Here is a 17,205-nt window from a genome sequence, read left to right on the forward strand (position 1 = left end):
TGGGAATTCCATTCCCATGTGTGTTCAACTTTTTTAAACTGTCTCAAATGTTCTGAGACTCTCCTCATTAAAAAAATCTATTTATCTTTTTCTGTTTCATATTAATTTTTACTGTCTTTATTCTGCTATTTAGCTCATGCAGTAAAATTACGAATTCTGGTATGATATACTTCATTAAGAAAATTTTCATTGCATTCCTATTTATAATTTCTGTTTATAGCCAAAGATTCCCTATCTTAATTTATTATAAACATATTATTTTGTATCTCTCTGAGCAGTTGTAATAAATGCTTATTATTACTGTGTAATAACTCCAACACCTGTGTTATTCTGGGATTACCTATGAAATGCCAATATTTCATTTACTTAGTGAAGATACTAAAAAGAAAACCACTATCAATTCAGAAAATCTGCATGTTGATTGTATTATTCTCATTGAATATCCCATGATTCAATAAATCCAAACACATACTTCTTTCCATCACAATTAAATGTGAGGATAATTTGTATAAAGCACCGAAAACCAATCATACCAATAAATATTGCCAATAATCATACCAATAAATGTTGCCAATCTTTTCTCACAGATTTTAATAAAACTAAGTTTCCTACTTTACATATATTATATACACATTAACTTATTTAACAGCCCTAATCCAGTTGTTAGGATAGTCTACATAGACCTTCTTCACAAAGGAACAGAATTCAAAACAAAACAAAACAAAAAAAAGCCTGTTTTTCCAACTGGACATGGATTTGACAAATTTTTTTTTTCATTTGGCTGACTACTAATAATACTGAGACAAAGGTTCTTTGGAATTTGTTGGTGAGAACTCAAATAACATTCAAAACATTTAAGCAGTGTGAAAGAAAAAATTCCTCAAACCATAATAAGTTATACCTCAGATACTAAAAAATACTAACAATTCTTTTTGCTCAAAGATACCAATATGTTATGAAAGAGTGACGGACAACTACTCTTACAAAGTGATTGGGACCGGCACTGTGGCGCAGCGCGTTAATGCCCTGGCCTGAAGTGCCAGCATCCCATATTGGCAGCGGTTCAAGTCCCACCTGCTTCACTTCCAATCCAGCTCTCTGCTGTGGCCTGGGAAAGCGGTACAGGATGGCCCAGGTCCTTGGGCCCCTGCGCCCGCATGGGAGACCCAGGGGAGGCTCCTGGCTCCTGGCTTCTGATCGGCAGATCAGCTGCAGCTAATTGGGGAGTGAACAATCAGATGGAGGACCTCTCTCTCTCTGCCTCTCCTTCTCTCTCTGTGTAACTCTGACTTTCAAATAAAGAAGTAAATCTTTAAAAAAAAGTGATTAATATCCCCTTTATTGGCATCTAAGAACATCTGACATAGAAATCTCAGGTTTAGGGGCCGGCACTGTGGCGTAGTGCGTAAAAGCCACAGCCTGCAATGCCGGCATCCCATCTGGGCGCCAGTCTGAGTCCTGATTGCTCCACTTCCTATCCAGCTCTCTGCTGTGGCCTGGGAAAGCAGTAGAAGACGGCCCAAGTCTTTGGGCCCCTGTACCCTCGTGGGAGACCCAGAGGAAGCTCAGATCAGCCCAGCTCCGGCCATTGCAGCCAACTGGGGAGTGAACCAAAGGATGGAAGACTTTCTCTCTCTCTCTCTCTCTCTCTCTCTCTCTCTCTGCTTCTCTCTCTAACTCTGACTTTCAAATAAATAAATAAAAAATCTTAAAAAAAAAAACAAATCTCAGGTTTAGAAGCTTGGAGGGTTCAAAGGCATAGGTAATAACCTGAATTCCCAAGAACATTTTCAAACATCTACTATGAAAAAAACAAAAACAAAAAATAAAAACAAAACCAACCCACACAGATCTACATGGTCCTGACACTTACAAAATGGAAACAGATCTGAATGACAACAAAGCAGGGAGACACGTGGCAGCATTTGGTCTACAGCTCCTCATCGTCTGTGTCCCAGCCGGAGTCTCAGGCCAGGTCCTCACTGCCCCAGGAAGACGTTCTTGACATTCTTCCACACTGAACAGAGTGCTGCCTTTGAAGGTGAAGATCCTAAAAGCTTTCGTTTGCAGGGCGCCATCCTCCTGACGCTGTCTGCCTGATAAAGCAACCCATCCATTTATCTCCCCACCTCTGGAGTGAAGGCACTCCACTCGGCAAGCTCTCCCTGAAATGAACACGGCTGGCTCTGCACGCGGCATTTTAAACAGCGTGGTTCTTGTCAGCCAAGTCTACAGCTCAGGCATCACGTGCAAATGGCCAAAACCATTTCCCTCTCATTATTCCGACGAAATGTCACGCTACAGTGTGTAGATTTAACAGAGTCTGTAAAAATCTCTACGTGTAATTCTGCCTTTGACTCTCAACACTGAAATGCTTGTGGAGTTTAAACCTCTTTTTCTAGGTAGGAGTCAGCGATCGAAGTTCACAGGAAGCAAAACTGGAACTGGTGAGTCATGTGAATTAAAACATTTCCTGGGAACATCAACATATTAATCAAAGCATATCCCTGGCTCTCCCCCGATAGCACTGAAAATACGTGCCCTGTGCGCTTCCTCAGCTGGCGCTCACCCAGGGGAAGCCATGTTCACCTGGAGCGCCAACATCGCCACGCCCAGCGGCAAGCAGCCAGATGAGTTCGAGTCGGGGATCTCCCAGGCGCTCCTGCAGCTGGAGATGAACTCAGACCTCAGGGCTCAGCTAAGGCGGCTGAACATCGTGGCTGCTCAGGAAATCGAAGTTGGTTGTGGCTGCAAAGCTATCCTAATCTTTGTTTCTGTTTCTCAACTAAAATCCTCCCAGAAAATTCAAGTCTGGCTGGACTTGGGCTGGAGAAGAAGTTTAGTGGGAAGCTTGCTGTCTTTACTGCTCAGAGGAGAATTCTGCCTAAGCCAGCCTGACAAAGCCCTACGAAAAATAAGCAAGAGCTCCCTGGGAGCTGCGTTCTGCCAGCCGTGCGCTCTGCGATGCTGGAGGACTTCGTCTTCCCCAGTGACATCATGGGCTCAAGCGTCCAGGAGAAGCTGGACGGCAGCCGCTCTAAAGGTGCACTATGGGATGTGACACATCAAAACCATGGCGATGTTTTAGCTGACAGCACAAAAGGCAAGCAGTGGTCCATGTGGACCATACACAGCAGAACAATATGGTGCAGAAGGGGGACACTTGCTCTGGTGTCTGTAAGAGGCTCACGGCAAGGATGTTAATTCTGAGTTCCCAGAGTTCCCATACGTATCTATGACCTACAGAGGCAACAGCACAGGTGAGGTCAGAAACTATGATCCATTAAAAATAATGGTTCAGGGCCGGTGCTGCGGCTCACTAGGTTAATCCTCCGCCTGTGGCATCGGCACACCAGGTTCTAGTCCCGGTTGGGGTGCCGGATTCTGTCCCGGTTGCCCCTCTTCCAGGCCAGCTCTCTGCTGTGGCCCGGGAGTGCAGTGGAGGATGGCCCAAGTGCTTGGGCCCTGTACCCCATGGGAGACTAGGATAAGCACCTGGCTCCTGGCTTTGGATCAGCGCGGTGCACTGGCCGCAGCGCGCCGGCCGCGGTGGCCATTGGAGGGTGAACCAACGACAAAAAGGAAGACCTTTCTCTCTCTCTCTCTCTCTCTCCACTCTCCTGTCAAAAAAAAAAAAAAAAAAAAAGGTTCCGATTATATGTATTACGTGTGGTCCATATGAGACTAGAATTTCTTTTTTTTAAGTTATACCAGCTCCATGTATTTCATATTTACAGATTTAGGAACATAGTGACACTTTCCCCCAATCCTTCCTCCTGCCCAGGCTACAATTTTTCTTGTCCCTCCCTCTCCCTTTCCCACTCTAAATTTTTACGAAGATCCATTTGCAGTATACATAATGATCGTAAAGTTAACCCTACACTAAGTGAAAGAGTTCAACAAACACGTATGAAGAAAAAAAAAAAACTGTCCCTCAATGGAAGAGCCAAGGAAAAAGATCACTTCATTTGCCACTCACCCTCAAAATGTCTTTTCAAAACCAAGAAGTTTTCATGCCATAATGGATCTGGCTGAAGAGCCCATGAGAGTATTTTAGGCATGGGAAGCCAAGACACTCTGGCAAAAAACAAACAAACAAACACACACACACACATACATACAACCTAAATGTAAGATCTCTGCGAGTGAGATCCCAGTGGAAAGAATGGGCCGTCAAAGAAGGAGGTACCTTTCTCTGAACGGAGGAGAGAACTTCCACTTTGACTATGACCCTGTCTAAATAAGATCAGAGTTGGTGAACTCAAAAGGCTTCCATAGCCTTGGCAACTCATGACAAGAGCCTAGGGTGATTACTGACGCCATAAACAAGAGTGTCAATTAGTTAAGTCAACAACAGGAGTCACTGTGCACTTACTCCTCATGTAGGATCTCTGTCCTTAATGTGTTGTTCATTGTGAATTAATGCTATAACTAGTACTCAAACAGTACTTAACACTTTGTGTTTCTGTGTGGGTGCAAACTGTTGAAATCTTTACTTAATATATGCTAAACTGATCTTCTGTATATAAAGATAACTGAAAATGAATCTTGTTGCAAATGAATGGGAGCGGGAGAGGGGAGGGTTGAGGGTGGGAGGGAAGTTATGGGGGGGAACCATTGTAATGCATGAGCTGTACTTTGGAAATTTATATTTATTAAATAAAAGTTAAAAAAAGAAAGTATAACTTCTAGCCAAGAATAAATCTAGTTTATTTCATATTCAGAGACTTATTTTAACAGAGATTTAGCAAAGCTAAATGATATGCATTGCTGAGTTTTACAACATTTTTAAGCCTCTCTATGCTCAAATACTACACCAGATACACAAAACCTGACTGCCCTATTCGACAGTGAGTTCCTGCGGAAGGGCAGCACACAGAGTACCGCATGGGCACTGACATCATTAAACAATCACAAACAATTACATGAATGTCCTCAGTGACACTGGGGACATAAGCTTTAAGTACAAACTAAAGCATCTGTGGACTGCACGCTTAGCAGCAAATGCCTCTGCCGCAGGAAGTGAATTCAGGCCCCAGTACAGAGAATCTCAGGTATTTTAAGTGAGTTACATACGACTGCAGCTGGTCTCCTTCCTATACCAACATTCTCTTGAACAGGAGGAAAAAAATGTTTGGTCTGAATAACAGCTTCTATGTCAACCACCAAAAAACACAAAACTGCATATTCCATACCCCACAGGAAAAAGAAACAGACTCCAAACAGCACTGATAATAGTTTTGCTTTGGCTCAGCTGTCGCTAAGCACACTGCCCTGGAAGCCTTGTTCTGACTCACGTAGAGGAGCGCACGAGGTCAGCAAATCCAGACCACTTCAAACAGGCAAAGCTTGCTGAATTCCAGACCTGGCTCTCTCACACGCACTCTGTGAGTGGGTGGGGCCCAAGCGCTTCTCTTAGGGCCCCAGGAACAGGTAACGTCAAAGCCAAAATGCTGAATTCTCTCTTCACATTTTTAAGATATTAAATGCAGAATGAACCTTTAAAAATAAAGAACATGACTTTATATGAACTTGCCTGTGTCTTAACTCAAGATTTTTAAATATCTTAGGACAGGTGTCCAGTTAAACCCAGCATCTTCATTTCTTTATCATTTCCACTAAAATGACTATAAAATTAAGTTTTTAAGGAAAATGGGAGGATCAGGGCCGGGGATGTGGCACTGTAGGTTAAGCTTCCACTTGCAGCACTGGCATCCCATATGGATGCCGGTTCAAGTCCCAGCTGCTCCACTTCCAACCCAGCTCCCTGCTAATGCGCCTGGGAAAGCAGCAGCATATGGCCCAAGTACTTGGGCTCCGATACCCGTATGAGACCCGGAAGAGGCTCCTGGCTTCCAATGGCCCAGCTCCAGCAGGTGCAGCAACTTGGGAAGTGAACCAGCAGATGGAAAATCTCTCTCTCTCCCTCTCTCTGTAATTCTGCCTCTCAAGTAAATAAATAAATAAATAAATAAATAAATAAATCTTTAAATATGTAAGGATTTAGAACACGAGGCTAGACATCTGGTGAATGGCTTGGCATAGCAGAGGTAGAACCCAAGCAAGTCAGGGATCCAGCAAGGAATACAGTGACTCCTGTGACAGACACGGGGAGCTTTCAGAATGGAACGTCCCAGACAGCTCAGAGGGTGGATTACAAAGCAGCGGCGTGCGGCAGGCACCGTGGCACAGCAGGCAAAGCCTCCGCCAGTGACACTGGCACCCGTCCCGGCACTGATTTGTGTCCTGGCTGCATCACTCCCGATCCAGCTCCCTGCCAAAGGCCTGAAGAAAGCAGAAGGTGGCCCAAGTGTTGGGGTCCCTGCCAGTCACATGGGAGACCTGGACGAACCTCCTGGCTCTTGGCTTCAGCCTGGCCCGACCCTGCTCACTGCTGCTATTGGGAAGTGAAGTGGTATGTGGAAGGCATCTCTCTTTCACTCTTTCCCTGTAACTCTTCAAAAATGAATGAATGAATGAATCAATCAATAAATATTAAAAAAATTTATAAGAATTCCATCCTCCTCTTTCAGCCCAATCCCACAGCATGGAGGAGACAGTAGACAGCCAGACGGCAAACCCCAGCACAGCAGAGCAAGGAGGGCCAAGAACAAAAGCTCAGAGCATTGCACACAGTCTCAGAGGCCAGACCCACCACCAAGTCCAAGGGCTGAAGGAACATTCTCATGGCCTAAAAATGTCTCAGGGCTGGCACTGTGGCACAGTGGGCTGAGCCAGTGTGTGTGACTCCAGCCTTCCCTATCAGAGCACATGTCCAGCAACTCCACTTCCAATCCAGCTTCCTCCCAAAACCCCATTCTTCTGCCGATGGGGGCTGGCACTCACCTATACCTGTACCTGCACCTAGGAAAACCCAGGCTTCCTGAACACCTCTGCTCTTCTACTCTACTCTCTTCTGCACCTGCTGCTATGGGAACTCCAGCGTCAGAGGAGAATACATAGCAAATCTTTTATCACTAGCAAAGTATTGTGGCAATAAAACGCCTGTTTCTGTATTTCATATACAGTAAGTCACAGAAGGGTACTATGTTCTAGCTCAACATAGCATATAGCTTCTTTTAGAAAATGAGCCTTATTATCCAACTTAAACGTAACTCTTTCGAAGAAAATACCCAATTAGAAAGTAAAGAATGGACTCTGTGAAGTCAAAGAGGAAAATATCAACAAAAGTTGCAAGACCATAAGCACCTACAATTGCAAATGCTTACTTCAATGTACTTGTTTGCCTTCTGTGCCGTCTACTAAAACATCGCCACGGTTTTGGTGTGTCACATCCCGTAGTGCACCATCATAATGCCCCGGTGTTCCTGAGGCCCCTGCACCCAGACCTTGTTTTATCGCTCAGGAAGCTACTCTTCTCCTTCCCAGTGCTGTGAACTTTCACCTCCCTGCCCTAATGGCAACAGGCCTGCACAGCACAGGATGCCATCCTGGCACTCAGTCTGCACCCATGATCATACTTCTCAAAGACCATTCAGGTGGCCCTGGGCAGCAGGTGCTGGCGGGGAGGCCAGCGGGGAGGCTGCTGACGCACATACTAGCTCTATTTATTAAAGTATCACATGTGGTCCACCTGTGTCACTGGGAGGAGTCTAAAATCTCTCACGGCTCACACATGGAGGGCGCTCCGGGCCTGGATGCGGTATGGCAGCAGGAGTATTAGCGTCTAGGTGCGTTGCACAGCTGCACGTGGGGAGGAGAAGAGAACAGCAGCTGGCTCCTGGGTCCGAGCAGCTGTAGGGTCGGCTGTACCACTGGCCGAGCTGGGGGAGAAGGGGGACGAGACTCACCCACCAAGGAGTGAGTGCTGCTCACCCCACAGGCACAGGAGAAAGCCGAGCTCAGAGCCTCTGTGCAGTTACCCAGGGTGGCACAGCCAATCAGGACACAAGAGGAAATGTCACTCCGGGTCTGACTGATACCAGATAAAGGAATACATGCTAGGTACTGTGAATCAGTCACATTAGAGTGCATTAACACCGTATCTCAGTTCATCCTAACAACATTATGGGACAGGTCTGTCTGATCCCAAAGTCAGCCCCAGCAGACGCCCTCTTAGCTGCTAAGACAGGAGGCAAAGGTGGCGCTCAGTGCAAGTCCCAGCCACTTAGCCTCAAATTCAAAATGGAAGAACTGCAAGGAGTGCGTGAAGCCCAATACAATCGTCCACAGCCTTTGCTATCACTCCTAAAACTACAGCCACTTATTCATCAGCTCTCATCTCAAACCAGCCTGTACGTGGGAAAGTTCTGAGTCAAGTATCAGCGGGAAGTCAGTTTCTTCAGGCACGTGGCACCACACTAAAAGCCCGGAGGGGACCCACCCCAGATCCCAGAGGCCTCTGGAGGGACACACCCCAGCTCCCAGAGGCCCCTGGAGAGAGAGGACACACCCCAGCTCCCAGAGGCCCCTGGAGGGGAGACACCCCAGCTCCCAGAGGCCTCTGGAGGGGACCCACCCCAGCTCCCAGAGGCCACTAGAGAGGACACACCCCAGCTGCCAGAGGCCACTAGAGAGGACACACCCCAGCTCCCAGAGGCCACTAGAGAGGACACACCCCAGCTCCCAGAGGCCCCTTGAGGGGACACACCCCAGCTGCCAGAGGCCCCTGGAGGAGACACACCCCAGCTCCCAGAGGCCTCTGGAGAGAGAGGACACACCCCAGCTCCCAGAGGCCCCTGGAGAGGACACAGCCCAGCTCCCAGAGGCCACTAGAGAGGACACACCCCAGCTGCCAGAGGCCACTAGAGAGGACACACCCCAGCTCCCAGAGGCCCCTGGAGGGGACACACCCCAGCTCCCAGAGGCCACGTGGTCCTGGGAATTCTAAGAAACCTGGAATTCAGGATGAAATCTCACCACTGCAGAAATGCCACACTTTCTACAGAAGCCAGTGTGGGGTGGAACTCAGTCCTTGCTGACAGTCTTGGGTAAGTGATTCTGTTCCTCAAAGGAAGCCTGGAAAAGCAGCCGAGGGTGGGCCACGGGTCCACGAAGAGGCCGCCGGCTCTCTGTGGAGACTGAAGTGGGAACCCCACACTATAAGCTACGTCAGCCAGCTTCTGTTTTTCTGGAAATTAGTGTTTCTACAGAAACGCAAGGAAGAGCACCTTTTATTTAGTCCTGTGTATTTCAAACTGCCCGGCCCAAATAATCTCATCACGATTAATGAAGACGCTGCAGCAGGAGACAACGTTCTGCTCGGGACGGCGCTGACGGACGTGTCATCAGACTGTCTGTCTCCGCGTCAGCAGCCTAATAGCATCTGGACCTCTGGGACGCCATCAGCCACCGGAGGCACGGCTGCAGCCGAGGCCAGAATGCACTAGCTTAGCTCTATCGCCTCCACAAGGAGGGAGGGACCTGGAGGTCTCACGCGAAGAACTTTTTAATGAAAATCCTCAGTGATGAAACCCAAACTGAAGTTATGAATACCTATCCAATATTGTAAAGCACCAGAAATGTCATTAGTTTTGTTCATTAGCATGAGTGGCAGGCCGTAATCTGTCTTCTCAACCCCTGAGTGGTACGGCTTTTGTGTTCCTAAAGCGCTATCTGCAGGCTGGTTAAAAAGAGAAATTCACAGTCAGGGTCAATGTCACTCAGGCTGTCAGAACACCATGCTACAACAGAACCCAAACAGGAGGCACCAGCATTGTGCCATAGCAGGTGAAGCTGCTGCCCGCAACACCGGCATCCCATGTGGCCAGTGGTTCAAGTTCCAGCTGCTCCACTCCCAATCCAGCTCCCTGCTGATGCGCCTGGGAAAAGCAGAGGCAGAAGGCCTGATGTTTAAGGCCCCTGCCACTCATGTGGAAGACCTGGATGAAGCTCCTGGCTCCTGGCTTCAGACTGGCCCAGCCCCAGCCTTTGCAGCCATCTGGGGAGTGAACCAGAGGACAGAAGGTCTCTGTCTCTGCCTCTCCCTTTCTCGCTCTATAACTTTAGGTTTCAAATAAATAAATATTAAAAAAAAAAAAAAACAGGACAGTGAGGAGGAACGAAAGAAAGCTGGCTCTATGGAGGGGACAGGTTAACGACACCATGGCACGTTTATGTTCTTTTGGAGAAAACAGACAAACTTGCAGTGACACTAAAATACAGCGATGATGACAATATTCACTCACAGCACTACAAGACCCCAGAAGGGGACATCTGAACGGGCCCCTGGGTTCCACGGGATGACTTGGGATCTGAGCAGGGAGGTCTCTTGGCTCAGCTGGGCACTGCAGCCAGCCAGAACAGCACGTGTGCAGGTGCCGGGACTGCTGCTAGCCATGGTCACAGCCAGAAGCACAGGGGTTCCCTACAGCGGGGAGGAACACACACGGGAACTGGCGGGCAGAGAACAGCACAGAAAACCACAGCAGTCACACCACGAAGGGCTCCAGACGTCAAATGCTGCTCATCGCCATTAAGGGATTTCCCGTCGAGATGGGCCAGGCCTGATCCTGTTTCCGGAGCTCACTGATGGAGGGGTGAAGGCCCAGAGAAGAGCGTTGGTGCAGCTCCTTCTGCACTGCTGTCCAGCCCTAGCCTCACACAGGTGGCCAGCTTCAGTCTGACTTCCTCTCGGGAACCTGCGATCAGGACAATTCCAGCCAATCTGCTAAGGGTGTCTGAGCACAGACATGCCTCCAGTGCGTGAGCCTGGGCGCAGGGCATGAAGCCACTGCTTGGGATGCCTGTATGTGTCATGAGACTGCCTGGTTCAAATCCCAGCTGCACTGCTTCTGACCCAGGTTCCACCTGATGTGCATTCCAGAAGGCAGCAGATGCCTTTGGTCCCTGCCACCCATGCAGGAAACCTGGGTGGTGTTTCCAGCTCCTGCCTTGGGTCTGCCCCAGCCCTGGCTGGGCGCTGTGGGCCTTTTGGGGGGAGTGAATCAGTGAACAGAAGATCTCTTTCAGCCCCCCTTAAATAAAGTAACAACAAATTAAAAGCACACACCTCCAAGGGTACAGTGGCAGAGTATGACAGAGGACGATCTCTACGAGGAAGACAGGAGGACACATGGCACCAGAGGGCTCAAGGCCAGGACTCCCTGTGGACACAGAGCTGAGCAAGGGACTTTCCGGGTCTGGTCTGCACTCTGGCCAGCTCAGCAGCACTCCTACTTCCTACCTTTAGAATCTGTCCTCATTGTAAACTGACTTAGTTCTTGAGTCAAGTTTGGTGGGGATGCTGCTACCTGCAATCCAGTAATTGCTGACTAAGAGCAGGGCTGACAGGTAACTGGAAAGATGAGGAATGACGTAGAGATCCTAAGGAAAGGACGCTGAAGGAAACGGCATCTGAGAGGTTTTGGATGTGCTGGTTAAGAAGTTGCAGGCTTGGGGATCCCTCTGCTCAGATCCAGCTGTGAGGAGGGGTCAGCCACAGGAGGGGCAGAACTGGAGGAAGCCACAGGGCTCTGGGGACTGGGGAGGGCAGGATATCAAGAGTAAGTGTCTAGCAACTGGAGCAAGGCGTGCACACTGCAGAGTTCTGATCTGCAAGTGCAGACTGGGTCGTCATGGCAGTGGAAGACATACCCCAGTACGCTTGGAGCCAAGACCCAGGGGCGCCAACATTAAGTGCAAACAGAGTGGGAAAAGCCATGAAGGAGACGTATGGTAAAAGAACCGTGGCTGAGCGAGGAGCCTGGGCTGCCGGCCCCTTGGAAAGACAACATATGTCTGAGTGGCCAGAAGACAGCAGACCTTCCCAGCATGCCTTGAGAACCTCCCAGATGGTGATATTTTGTGGCCTCATTTCAAGGGAGTCATGACGTATCTTTCTTTATAACATTTTATTTATTTGAAAGGCAGGAGTGACAGTGGTACACGTGCATGTGTGCGCGCACACACACACACACACACATTTTCTACCCACTGGTTCAATCCCCAGGTGCCTTCATTATCCAAGGCTGGGCTAGGTAAAAACAAGAAAAAGATCCCTTTACAAATAAAGCAAAGGAGCCAAGTTCCCTGCGGGGAAGCAAGCGTGGAATGGCTAAGTCACACGGTGTATCCTGGGTCCCTGGGAGAGAGCCTGCCCCTTGTGGGTTTCCTGATGAGTGGGGCCCTGGGCATTCCTCCTAAGCCAGCCTCACGTGCTGGCAATGCCCACGCTGGGGTCACGCGCACACTCACACAGGATACCGAGGTGTAGGGTCTGTCATACAGACATGGCAAGCCTACTTCCTGCGGCTCATCTCTGGATCCCACGTTGGTATTTCAACTCCTCCACTTCTACTCCTTTGCTTCCACTGAAAGACAGGAGTTAGGTGAGGGAAAGGAGAGGAGAGGAAATGATGTCTTCTTACTTCCAGTGCTGCCCTGAGGCACCGCAGACCTCAGTACAAACCAGGGAGACGTATTTCCACGCATTATCGCAGGACCCCGGGTCTGCCCCCGACTCAGAAAGCATGCTAAAAGGACTGGACGCCTTTCGATGAGGGCCACGGGCAGGCCACACACGGCTGTGCTGTCACAGACTCCCTCACCTCCCAGGGGGGCATTACTACCTCTCACCGTCCAAGCTCACCAAGGTCTTTTCTCCTTGACGTAAACTGCACGGGAAAAGAGCACTCCAATACTGAGGTGGCTGACAGCTGTACGACACCCACCAGCTACAAGAAAACACCCTCGTGATTCTTTCCTGTATTTTGGAAACAGAGACATACACGAATGAATGGTATTACAACAGCGGAGGCCTCCAACCCCACACTGAAGGGGGCAGGCCACAGAGAGCTGGAGAACTCTGGAGGGCTTCCGCTTTGCACAAATGCAAGACACAGAGTAGAGAGGAAGTCAACCCTGACTTAGCTCCGCCAGGGTCCTGAGACGCAGCTGCACGCTCCCGGGGCCCCACCAGAACCTGACGTCCCCGGCCCACAGAGCCCTGCGAAGCCAAACAGCGTGTGCAGTTTACACTGCTACCAAGAGCGCTGGATGTGGATCAAAACCCAGATCCCGTGCGCAGAGCCTGACTCAGTGTTTGAAGCTTCCCACCCACCAAACTACTTCATACGAAGAAAAAATTTTAAAATACAGAAACTGTCATTTGTTAGTGCCTCCTTCAATTTCTAGGTAGAATTAATCACTCATTTCCCACAGTGCCTGCAGGGTATTAATTTGGTTTTTCTGGGACTGCACTGTAATTACTTATGTCTCTGTCTCCTTAGGTAAAACACAGACTGTTCAGTGACAAAAATTCTTGCTGAGAGATCTCTGAACCTAGAGCAACAAATTAGCAAAGGTTGAGCCCAAAATTAAGTGAATACTGCACCAGATGTGCTTTTAAGATTCCTGTGACAGGACAATATTATTTGAAAATTATATCAGAAAATGCAATACCACCTATCTAGAGTCTCCCATTTTTACTGCCCATTTTCCATTAGGTTAGCCAACACCACTGACTTTTTTTCACTGAATATGAATTTCACTATGAATTTTTTCCATTGAATATATATCCATGAAAGTTTACATCCTCATCACGTGATTTTGGTTTTTACACATATTAAGGACTTCAAAAAGTTCATGAAAAATGGAATTTACAGGTAAGGTTATTTTGATACAAAAGAATTCAAAAATCCACGCATTATTTTCTCATTTCTCATAGACATTTCCATGAACATTTTGAAGACCTCTATATGTTTATCATGGAAATACATTTTTAAAATTCCATTTTGCATAAACTTTTAAAGCCCCTCATATTTGAAGGCAGAGACTATATACACAGAGGCCCTGCCCCAGCTGCTCCCGGCCCCTCTTCAAGTGCACCTACCTAGAGCTGCCGTGGGAACTCACCGCAGTCGCACAGTTCATACTTCCACTCCCTTTGCCTCTCTACTCCTCTGCCTGGGAGTGCTGGTAGCACGAGAGATTGCTCAGGAGGCCCAGCAAACCGCATGTAACAAATGTAGGGGTGACCCTCGGGGTGACAGACTATGCACGGAGCACAGACAACCCCTGGAATAATTCTGAGGAGCTGGCAGGACTGAGTGCCAGCCGCTTTCTGTAATAATCTGCTCGCCCCACTTGCCCTACTCCCACGCTCATGCTTCTTTGCGTAACTCCCAAGTTGACACCTGCACCCAAGTCCTGGTCTGAAGATCTGCTGTGGGAGGAACCTAACCTGAGACATGTGTGCAACACCTGCCCAGGGAGGTAGACTGTGATTAGAAACATAGTGACGGCTCTCTGAAGAGGCCCCTCTGTCCAGAGCCCTACCTGCTGAGCGCTCGGCTTAGTATGTCAGCAACGTGTACTACCTGCCACCCAAGAATGGTTTAGACATCAGGGGTGTAAGTGCATCCTTGTCCTTGTGAGCCACGTGCACGCTGGAGCTGGGGGCCAGTGAAGCACACAGGGCTCGAAGGTACCCCTGCAGCACCGTTGGGAGCCAGGGGAAGCCCCGCTGTGGCAGATGAATGGCCTGGTACCCAATCCTGGACCAGGGAAGACTGCAATCCTAACACTAAGATAGTCTTTCTTAAAGGGTTAGGGTTAGGGTTAGGGTTAGGGTTAGGGTTAGGGTTAGGGTTAGGGTTAATATCAAGGCAGTCTCAACAAACAAGACCCTGAGCACCAAGACATCAATCAGCACACGGTCAGCATTTAATAGATCATCCAGAACTGACGCTGGACACAATACATTTCTTTTTGGACCAAAACTGATTTCCTCCATACTGGTACCATCACATCGGAGAAAGGCCTGAAGCACTACTGCTGAAAATGGCTTAGCTCCTATTTCCACTTCAAACTCAACTTTTCCTCACTCACATATACACTAAAGCCCAGTCCCTTCACTTCACAGGTAATTAGACCAAAGGTAATTAACTGGCACACCAGTGTCCCACGATAGAGACACTTTTGAATTGGATTCGCCTGATTCCTGGGTCAATATTCTTCCTGCTACATTCTGATCACCTTCCCAAACAGCAAGCCATAATCTTGTATTTTCCCATTTACTCAGAAACGTGTGTCCAATGAACATATGGGAGTACGTTAGACTCGTACCTGTAAGCACTTAAACCACGTATTGCCATTTGGACGCCATTCAGAGCCCTACAGGGAGCAGAGAGCTGGCCCTGCATCCTGCTGCAGACAGCAAATCCACATCCCCAGGTCAGCTCCACAACCTGAGGATACGCTGCCCCTCACTCTTTACCTTTTCATGTCCTGTCACCATCATCCTTCTCTACATTTGCCACCATCTGGGCATGTGTGGCTGTGCCATGTTTCCTGATTGCGTGCTGATTCTTTATACTCAGAGAGCTTGTTGACAATAAAACATGTGAAGGGAACGGATCCAGAAATACTGTCCCTACAAAACTGAGTTAATTAAAGAAGAAGAACAAATACAGAGGACGCATTCTACCATCAGCCTGGCTTGTCCGGGAACTCTAGATCAGCATCTACTGCAGACGCCTTACCGGGGTACCCGAAACTTTAAAAATTCGGTAAGTTCTGGGATTTCTGAGATGGGTGCAGTTTTGTCATTAGCACACAGTCATTTTAGGCCTTAATCCTTGGACAGTGATGAAATTCACCAACTTTGATTGCGAACCTCAGGTTGCCCCTAAACCAGCTTCAAACAGTCTGCTCTGCACATCTTGTGTGTCCCAGGATTAAAGGAGAACCTTAGAGTTGTGTGTTAGAAAATCAGTCTACACGTTCAGCTCCGGAGCTTGTTAGTCGTGGTTGGGGGACCCATCCTTCAACTCGTTAAGCTCAGCTTCCTGCTCTAGGAAACCAGGCCATTCCACTGCCGAAGCGGACCCCTCCTTGGCTTCTGTGATCCTGCTGGCAGGATGGTTATGCAGATCAAGAGGAGGTTGGGTTTGAGTCCTAACTCCAGTCCAGAGTCCAGCTTCCTGCTTAGTGCACCCTGTAATGCAGCAATGACAGATCAGGTAGTTGGGAGGCCTGAACTGGTTTCTGAGCTCTGTGTTTTGTCCTGGCCCAGCCACAGCTGCTGAAGGCATTTGGAGAGGGAACTAATGTATTAGGGATCTCTGTCTCTCTTCCTATGAAGTAAGAAGGATAGAAACTGTCATCGACGTTACGGTGTACCAGGTAAAGCTGCTGCCTGCAGTGCTGGAATCCTATGGGCAGTGGTTCAAATCTCAGCTGTTCCACTTGCCACCCAGCTCCATGCCAACGGCCCAGGAAAAGCAGCAGCAGACGGCCCAGATGCTGGCCCTTGCCACCCACCTGGAAGACCCAGATGAAGCTCTTGGCTTCACCCTGGTCCAGTGCTCGGCTTTGCAGCCATCTGAAGAGTGAACCAGAAGATGGAAGATAATCTCTCTCTATGACTCTTTCAAATAAATAAATAAATAAATAAATGTTAAGAAACAGAACTATTACCTATGAAAATATGGTGAAATATATATGAAAAGCAGTAAAAAGTTTCATCATTGTCATGACGATAGTAAAAAGGATCAAAACGATTTTAGCCTGCTTATTTTATTTTCCGTATCTATTCAGGGAGTTGACAGATGTTAGAGTACCACTACAGTAGCAATCACTAGAACACTATTATTTCTATGATCTATTTTCTACAGGCCCGCATCCTATCTTATAAGTACATAGGTATTGGCTGGCGCCGTGGCTCACTAGTCTAATCCTCCGCCTGCGGTGCCGGCACCCCAGGTTCTAGTCCCGGTCGGGGCGCCGGATTCTGTCCTGGTTGCCCCTCTTCCAGGCCAGCTCTCTGCTGTGGCCCGGGAGTGCAGTGGAGGATGGCCCAAGTGCTTGGGCCCTGCACCTCCATGGGAGACTAGGAGGAAGCACCTGGCTCCTGGCTTCAGATTGGTGCAGCACGCCAGCTGTAGCGGCCATTTGGGGGGTGAACCAACAGAAGGAAGACCTTTCTCTCTGTCTCTCTCTCTCACTGTCTAACTCTGCCTGTCAAAAATAAATAAGTAAGTAAGTAAGTAAGTACATGGGTATTTCCAAAAACTCATCAAAAGCTGATGCTGTAGCATAGTGCTGGCTATGGGCAGCACTTTCAGTCCGGAAGCTCCACTTCTGATCCAGCTCCCTGCTAAAGTGTCTGGAAAAACAGCAGGGGATGGCCCAAGGGCTTGGGCCCCTGCATCCATGTGGAAGACCTGGAAGAAGCTCCTGGCTCCTGGCTCTGAATTGGCCCAGCTCTGACTGTTGTAGCCATTTGGAGAGTGAACCAGCAGA

General features: G+C 48.5%; 1 protein-coding gene and 1 pseudogene across 5 annotated transcripts in view; one reads left to right on the forward strand and one right to left on the reverse strand.

The window, feature by feature from the left end:
* SLC2A13 (solute carrier family 2 member 13) overlaps nucleotides 1-17,205 on the reverse strand; it is a 341,591-nt gene that overhangs the window by 131,733 nt on the left and 192,653 nt on the right. The gene's annotated exons all lie outside the window — the stretch shown is intronic.
* On the forward strand, nucleotides 1,899-15,862 carry LOC108177036 (small ribosomal subunit protein eS7-like; annotated as a pseudogene).

The sequence above is a fragment of the Oryctolagus cuniculus genome, chromosome 9 (assembly GCF_051225735.1).
Source record: "Oryctolagus cuniculus isolate XC-2025 breed Fujian yellow rabbit chromosome 9, ASM5122573v1, whole genome shotgun sequence".
Taxonomy (NCBI): domain Eukaryota; kingdom Metazoa; phylum Chordata; class Mammalia; order Lagomorpha; family Leporidae; genus Oryctolagus; species Oryctolagus cuniculus.